The following is a 9,148-nucleotide window of genomic DNA, read 5'->3' as shown; positions in this document are numbered from 1 at the left end:
TTCAAAAAATTGAACAAAATTGTAATGTCTATAACAGAAGGTATGAAAGCTAATACATATTCAGAGTCGTACAGCCTGCCCTCAAATATTGCTCATCAATTGAAACCTGCATTTTTCTTGAAACGCAAGATTTCTCGCAAAATCGAGAAAAGTGCAAAAGTATCCTGGCAGGCTGAAAGAAGGGCCTGGAAGATTGGAGCATGGCTTTAAAGCCTGGTGTATTATGTCAAGTGCGGTTGTCAACTCTGGCTCAATTGCACGCATCCTCCCTGTACTATGATTCATGTGGACAGCCATATTTTATCGCTTCGTACCAGCTACAACCTTACACAGTATTAGAACTTCACATTCAAGCCCACCTCACTCCACAGTAGGAAAGCACAGTGGATATTTGTTAACAATAGAACTCCACTCCTGGGAAGTGAATTAATGATTAATGTGGCTGCAGAGGTGGAGGGCTATGGTTGGGCCTCCTCCACGGCCACAGGGGCTCAGTGATTCATCAAGTCACAAATATTCAGTGAGAGCCCTCTACGTGTCAGGCACTCTGCTAGGCTCTGTGATTTGTCAAGAAAGATTGTGAAAATCCTTACCTAATGGAAGCACTGTGGTCTAGAGAGGGGAGGTTAGCAATCAAGGGACCTGAGAGTCCTTTGGTTGGGACAGGCATGCGATCTAAGGCCAGCCTATCATAGTCTCTTTCTGGAACTTTTCAACCAAAGCTGACCAACACCCCCCATTTTTTCTCTGCTTCCAAAGCTGTAGAGAGGGAAGCCTGGAGCTGCTAAAAGCTATGCCCCCTCCTTCTTGAGCAAATGGTGATGGAGGGCAGAGAAAGAGGAGACAGGAAACCAGAAAGTGGCTCTAGGAGGTTGGGGACCCCGGCTCATGCAGGCCCCAGGGGCCAGCTCCACTCCTGTCTCTATTGCAGCTGGGTTATGTGAGCCATTACTTTCCTTCTTTTCCTTCAGCTAACTCCAGCTGAGTTTCTGGAACGTACAAGCGGAGTGGGATCACGCAGAAGCGGACCACTTGCCATTCTGGAGCAGAGGGACAGGGGTACGAGGAGCATCTGCTAGAGGTAACTCACCTGCTAGTACCCCTCCTCCATAGCTGGCCCCTCATGCAAGAAAGCAGCTGTGTCAGAGGCCCTGCCCAGAGTCCTGTGCCCTGGACATTTAATATTTAGGGCTTGCGAATTCTTAGGGGGAAAAAAATAAATTGGGTGGCCAACTTTTTATTTGGGCCAATGTGGGCCCAAGAAAATAAATAAATAAGCCAACTACCAACCATTTGCGCCATCATTTCATACAAGATGGGGGCATTTTCTTTCTTTCTTTCTTTCTTTCTTTCTTTCTTTCTTTCTTTCTTTCTTTCTTTCTTTCTTTCTTTCTTTCTTTCTTCTTTCTTTCTTTCTTTCCTTTCTTTCTTTCTTTCTTTCTTTCTTTCTTTCTTTCTTTCTTTCTTTCTTTCTTTCTTCCTTCCTTCCTTCCTTCCTTCCTTCCTTCCTTCCTTCCTTCCTTCCTTTCTTTCTTTCTTTCCTTCAGATTTTATTTATTTGTCAGAGAGAGAGAGCACAAGCAGGGGGAACTGCAGGCAGAGGGAGAAGCAGGCTTCCCGCTGAGCAGGGAGCCCGATGCGGGGCTCGATCCCAGGACCCAGGGATCATGACCTGAGCCGGAGGCAGATGCTTAACTGATTGAGCCACCCAGACGTCCCAAGGGAGGGGGCATTTCCAAACCCCAGAGCGGGAGGGCATAGTCCAGAATAAAGGTCAGCATCGTGAATGGAATAAAATCTGTTACAAAAGACCCACTTTCTTTTTCTTGTTTCACGAAGGGTTGGGGGAAAGCTCCTCAGAGGCCAGCCCCGGTATTCAGAACTAGTGCCCTAAAGCACATGCACGGAGACCTTCAGGGGAAAAACCAAGACAAAAGGGCCAGGTTACTCTTTCCAGTTAGGTGACTTGTTTTATTAAATATTAAATCCCATAGGCCAAAGGGTTTTGCAGCTGCCAAGAATCACCTTGCCTTGGGGGAAGATAGAATATTGACCTTCTGTCGTCGGGGAAAGGGAGCGCACAGTGTTTTGCTAGTCTGGGATGCTTCTCCCTCAAGAGCTGTTCTTTGAAGAATTTGCTCAGCCTGCTTGAGAGTGGCAGTCCAATCCTGATGAACTTGATCTGACCTTTCATACTGGTCCCCAGGCCTCAAATAATCTGTAATTGCTGTGCTGTGTTACCTCCTGAGAACTTCTTCTCGATCACGGTTGTTTGCTGAGTGCTGCATTGTACTAGCCCAGATGTTGGCAAAGTTTTTTTTGTAAAGGGTCAGGTAGTAAATGTTTTAAGCTTTAAGCATGCTTTAAGCGTGTTGCAGAGAGTCTCTAATGCAACCACTTAACTCTGTTGATATTGTTCAAAAGCATCCATAGATGATCGGTAAACAAATGGGCAGGGCTGTGTTCCAATAAAAATTTATTTACAAAAACAGAAGGAAGGCCAGATTTGGCCTACAGGCCATAGTTTGCTGACTTGTGCTTAGACCTTGTTTTAAAGAACTTTTCTGGGGCGCCTGGGTGGCTCAGTCGGTTAAGCGACTGCCTTCGGCTCAGGTCATGATCCTGGAGTCCCGGGATCGAGTCCCACATCGGGCTCCCTGCTCATCAGGGAGTCTGCTTCTCCCTCTGACCCTCCCCCATCTCATGTGCTCTCTCTCTCTCTCTCATTCTGTCTCAAATAAATAAATAAAATCTTTAAAAAAAAAATTAAAAAAAAAAAAAGAACTTTTCTCTTTCTGTTAAAGATGCTGATGAAACTTGTTACCTTTTACCCAGGGGTGGAGGGAGGGGAGAAGACGTTGTTCTCTTACTCATACCCTAGAATCTGGCACTTCCCTTATAATCTTATTACAAGGACCTTATGCCACATTTATTTTCTATAAAATAGAACCCCAATGTTTTCATTATGTGGGTTTATCTTGTGAATTTTAAAGGATTTTTCAAACCAGGAAATCAATTCAATGTTCTTGTTATGAACTGAATATTTCACCTCTTTATTTTTTATTTTATTTGTTTATTTTTATTAACATATAATGTATTATTTGTTTCAGGGGTACAGGTCTGCGATTCATCCGTCTTACACAATTCACAGCACTCACCATAGCACATACCCTCCCCAATATCCATTACCCAGCCGCCCCATCCCTCCTACCCCCCTCCATTCTAGCAACCCTGTTTGTTTCCTGAGATTGAGTCTCTTACAATTTGTCTCCCTCTCTGATTTCATCGTTTCATTTCTCCCTCCCTTCCCCTATGATACTCTGTCTTGTTTCTCAAATTCCTCATATCAGTGAGATCATATGTCTTTCTCTGATTACTTATTTCGCTTAGCATAATACCTTCTAGTTCCATCCACGTCGTTGCAAATGGCGAGATTTCAGGGTTTCTTTGTTTTTTTTTAAATTTTATTTATTTACTTGACAAAGAGAGACAGCGAGAGCAGGAACACAAGCAGGGGGAGTGGGAGAGGGAGAAGCAGGCTTCCGGCCTAGCAGAGAGCCCGATGCAGGGCTCCATCCCAGGACCCTGGGATCATGACATCATGACCTGAGCCTGAGCCAGATGCTTAACAACTGAGCCACCCAGGCGCCCCAAGATTTCGTTTTTGTTTTTGTTTTTGTTTTATGGCTGCATAATATTCCATTGTGTGTGTGTGTGTGTGTGTGTGTGTCTGTATACACCACATCTTCTTTATCCATTCATCTGTCGATGGACATCTAGGCTGTTTCTGTAGTTTGGCTATTGTTCACCTCTTAAATTTATATGTTGAAGTCCGAACCCTCAGTGCCTCAGAATGTGACATAATTTGGAGGCAGGGCTATTGCAGATGTAATTAATTAAGGTAAAATGAGGTGATACTGGAGTAGGTTGGGCCCTAGTCCAATATGACAGGTGCCTTATGAAAAAGGGACATTTTGACACGTATGTGCACAGGGGAATGACAGGTGAAGACGAGTTATCCTACCATGAGACAAGGAACTACCAGAAGCTTGGAGAGAGGCCTGGAACAGATCCTTTCCTGGTACCTTCAGAGGGAACGTGACCTTGCCAACACCTGGGACTTCCAGCCTCTAGAACTGTGGGAGAATCAATGTTTGTGGTTTAAAGCACTCAGTGTATGGTACTTTGTCATAGTAGCCCTAAGAAATGAGTATGGTTCTGTTATGAAAAATGTTGACCCAATGTGGACCAATTGTGGATCTCACCTCTTACAACAGATGTGTCAGTAACAACAAGACAGAAGGTTGGGCGTTTTCTAAAGAACGCAATCTGGGATTTTAAGATGAAAAAGCGTTGCTGGTCTCCTCCTTGGTTAACCCAGCTTTACTAGAAGATGCTGTTCGGGCCTCACTGGGAAGGAGGGCTTCATTCCTGAGTACAAAGCCAAAAGCCAGGACACTTGGAAGAACCCACTGGTCACAGAGTTGAGGTGACACTAGGTCTCTCCCTCATGTGTTCTGGTCACCTTGTTTCCATCAGTGTCTCTGCCTTGCTGGCTTGGGCTTTCTTTAATCCTTAAGGTGTTTTTTTTTTTTTCTTTTTGTATCATTTAAAAAATTTCTAATTTCTCTGATATCAATGTACATAGAAGTAGTAAAAAATATGGTAGAGTAAACTTCAATGTGATTCACACAGTCAAATCTATTTTTAAAATTTAACAGATTCTTGGTCTTTCTCAGCTGTAAGCATGCATTCTTCAAACGAGCCTTCTGCCCAAACCATGGGAAGGAGAGGCTCACTCAGATTTATCTTTCTCTTAAAACATGTACCAGGGACACACCCTTCAGAGTAAAATTCTGCCCTCTCTTGAACCTCACTGGACAATTTACTGGCAGCCACCAGAATTCCAAACACCAGCAACTCTTCCAAAATAAGAATACAAGATGGCTCTCTAGATAGTGAAGCTGGCAGTTATCATTCTTCCATTCCACAAATGTGGACTGAACTTCCAGTACAGGTCCTACTGTTCCCACCACCATTTTGCAAGCATTCCAAAGGGCGTGTTTGTGGAAGTTTACATGGCCAGTTATAAAAGAGGCCAATAAATTAGCAGACACCTGGCATTGATACTTTTATTATGTTTTTTATTTTTTGGCATTGATCCTTTTAGATGTCAACTCACCTCAGCCCAGTCTATTACAATCTTCATAAAAGGATGCTCTACCCCAAGTTTAGCACCATGGCCTCAGTATTATCTTGCTTTGTCAGTTTTCCCATCTTCCCCTCCTGGTTTCACCAAATTTTCTGGCTCTGACACCTGCCCATCTCAAGGCTTGACTGGGAAGCATATAGAATTGCCCATTAATGTTCTCACATCAGTATTCTTTCTGTGCCCCTTGGTCCCATCCTGGCTCCCCTTCACAGCAGTGCAGCTGAAGTCCATCCCATTTAGGCATCATTAGTGGTGCGTTATACTCTGTTCTCATTCCTCCTCCCTTTCACGTTCTGAATGCTCCAAACCTGTGGCCCATTTTTGTAGACACATATTCCTCGGTAGCTGCAAGAAAGGAAGTATAATAAGGCAAATGGAAATTATGGCTGATGGCTTGGCAAATGGGCAAAGATGGTCCTCTGTGTGAATGCATCAGTTCTATGAACTGAAAGGTCTGGTAGATGTGTGGCCTACCAATCGAGTATGAATCACTCCTTCCTTCTGCATTTTACACATGCTTTTGTCATTATACATGTCATAAGTGAACAAAACTACTCATTCCCATGCCTGTCTTCACCATTAGAGAATGATTTCACTTTTTTCCATTAACTTAAAGGCCTTTAAGGGCCTTTGCTGGAGGAAAACTAGAACAGTGGAATGTTAAAGCTTTGAGAAGATCTAATATAGTTTTCTCATTTTCATACAAGGAAACTGAGGCTTAGTTAAGTCAATGGCAAATCTCAATCTAGAACTTAGATCTTTTGAGCTTGCTCAGTAGAGATTAGGGAATATCTGATGGTTTTGCAATCATCTTCATCTGATAGCTGGATGACCTTGGGCAAGTTATCTCTTTCAACCTTTGTTTTCTCATCTGTAGAAAGACAATACTATTGTGACAGTTACCTCAAAAGGTTGTTATGAGAAATAAATGAAATAATACATGTAATGTGTCTAGTACAACCCTTGATGCCTTCAATGATACCGCATTCACTTTTTGCCATTTCTCTCTCACCCTGTGCCCATCCACTCCCATGTGAATAGTGAAAAGAATTCTACGCTCTTCTCACTATTTCATATGGGCTTCTTAACATTTAATTGCTTACACCAGTGGTGAAAGTTTTTGCTCTGGAGTCAGCATTTTTCAGATGGTACATGGATTAGCTGAATGGCTACCTCCCAGGAAACAATGGAAGTTTCCATGCAGAGAATGAAATAAGAGGTTCTGGGCCTGTAAACAGGTTAGGAAACCTGGAATCAAATGCTTCTTCCTAAGTGGGAATTGACCATTTGGACCTGTGTATGGGAGGTAATACAGTGCAGTGGTTTGGAATATGGCTTCCAGTCAAGCAAACACAGCCTCGAACCCCAGCTCTGCCTCTTATTAGTTGTATGAAGTTGGAAAGTTATTTAGCTTCTCTGTGTCTAAATCTACTCATCTGAAAATGAGAATATATACTATCTCCCTTAGAAGGTGGTTGTAAAGATTAAATGAGATCATGTACATAGAGGACCTGGAATTTGGTGGGCACTCAGTAATGGTAAGTATTGGGGTTATCATCATCTCTCTGTTAGAAGCTGACTCGTAAATCAAGTCATGTGTACTCTAATGTTCAGTGGAATAAAGTCCCTTCTTAGTACTCTTACCTCTTTGGATTTGCCACTGGTTTAGTGACCTGGAAATCAATATTTTTTTCATCACAATTATTTTGAATGGGGCCAGGGACCATGATTAGAGAGAAATTTGTGACCATGATCTCTGTCCTCAAACACTGTAATCCATTTTACTGAAGATAGATGACATTCTACTTGATGAAAGGCTGGATTCAGAGTCAGGAAACCAGGGTTCTAATCTCAACTCTACCAGTAACAAATTATATGATATCAACAATTGTTGATTTGCTTTGCTTCAATTTTTTCAGTTATTCTATGAGGTGGTTGGACTAGATGATTTTCGAAGAATTTTCCAGCACAAACAATCATTCTTATATTCATATAATAGGTTAATCTGTTTTGGGTGCTGGAGATACAGAAGTAAACAAAATAGACGAAGCCCTGACCTCATGGGGGTTATATTCTGCTGTTAAAGACAGAAAGTAAATAGGACATGTAAGAAAACATGTGGTATGTCAAATGATGACAAAGGCCATGGGGAAAACACAGCTGGGATGAAAGAGAGAAAGTGCTAGTACAGGTTGGGAGTTGGCTGTAATTTTAAAATAGCATGGCCAGCAAACATCTCACAGAGAAGGTGATATTTCATCAAAGCCTCCAAAGGCTGCAAAGAATCAGCCATGTGGCTATTTGGGGAGATACCTTCCAGGTAGATGAAACAGTAAAAGAGTGTGGAAGGAGCACACCTGGCATGTGTTGAGGAATAGAGAAGGTTAGAGTAAATGGAACAGAGTGAGGGAAATGGAAGTCAGGGCAGTGATAAGGGGAGGCTGAATCCTGTAAGGCCTTGAAGTCATTGTGCAGATACTGGCTTTTGCTCTCCATAAAATGGCAGCTATGGATGGGTTGAGCAGAGGAATGATTTAATCTGACTTATGTTCTAAATCGATCTCTCCAGCTACCACTGTGTAGAGAATAGTCTAGAGGGGAGCAAAGAGCAATAGTCAACATGAAACATGATGGTGGCTTGGATCAGGGTGTGGGCAGAGGACCTGTTGAGAAGGGTAAGTTAAGTCTCAGGATATGGTTTGAAGGTTGAGCTGACAGGATTTGCTGTTGGATTGGATTGGGAGTTGAATGTGCAGTAAAGAGGTGAGTTGAGGACATATCAAGAGTTCTTGGTCTTGGCTTGAGCAACTGGAAGGATGTAGTTAACATTGACTGAGATAGAGCAAGTTTATGGGGGAAGATCAGGAGTTGGATTTGGGGAGAGTTACATCTCAGATGCTTGTCAGGTAGCCAAGTAAGCAGCTTGACAAATGAGTCTGGAGTTCACAGGGCAAAAGCTAAAGCTAGACATCACCGGCTTATAGAAGGGATTTGTAACCATGAGACTAGATGCAAGCACCAAGGAAGTGACTGTAGATAGAGAAGAAAAGAAGTCCAAGTCCGGCTCCCGGTGTCTCCAATAGTAAAGGGTGGGGAAGATGAGGAGAAACCAGCAAAGGTGATGGGTGAGAAGTGGTGGGTGACCAATGGGGCAGAAGGAAATCCAAGAGAGTATGTTGTCCTAGAAGCCAGGAGAACAAAGTGTCCCCAGGAATCTAGAATTCTAGGATCTAAAAGAATCTGAAGAAATGAGTAGATGGCCATCACGGATTCACATATGGGCAATTAGAATCCATTGTTGCCTGACGTTCCTGAGAGCTTAGGGTGGGGCTGGTATCAGTCTCAGGTGGGGAGAAGGATCTCGAGGAGCTGTTTGTGGATTTATCCTTCATTCTTTTCCAAGCAGGTTATACCTGGAACTAACAGACTGTGGTCCTACAATGAGTATGAGTCAGAGACCAGAATAGAATTTGATGAAGGGAGAAAAAAATTAACATTCTGGATCAAAATTCATCTCAACTACAAGCTGTTAATTTTTATTCCTATGCTTCTTTACACACACTGTTAATTATTTCTTGGCAAAAACGTGCTGCTGGGTAATGCCTAGGAGGCTTAGCTTTTCCCCAAATTCTTTTGAAATACTGAGTTCCACGTTATGAAACTTTTGTTTCCTAGAAGGGCGTCTGAAGACGAAAGTCAGCGTCTCTCCCCCCTCGGCAATGAATTATGTTGGCCTCTTTTATTATTTCCTCAATTTTAAGAAATGGAAACTCTTTCACAATGTTTAATGGACTCTTCACATGTTATTTCACGCACCATTAGCATAACTGGATAATAAAATTGATGTTTAAAATACCCTACTTATTCCATGCAAGGTGTAAATATGCAGTGACCATGGTTAACCCAAGACAAGAGAAGAGGGCAGGAGCAGAGCCA

The sequence above is a fragment of the Mirounga angustirostris genome, unplaced genomic scaffold, assembly GCF_029215605.1.
Source record: "Mirounga angustirostris isolate CCGP_5_RB_7025 unplaced genomic scaffold, mMirAng1.0.hap1 SCAF_8, whole genome shotgun sequence".
Classification (NCBI taxonomy): domain Eukaryota; kingdom Metazoa; phylum Chordata; class Mammalia; order Carnivora; family Phocidae; genus Mirounga; species Mirounga angustirostris.
This window is presented reverse-complemented; position numbering follows the sequence as displayed.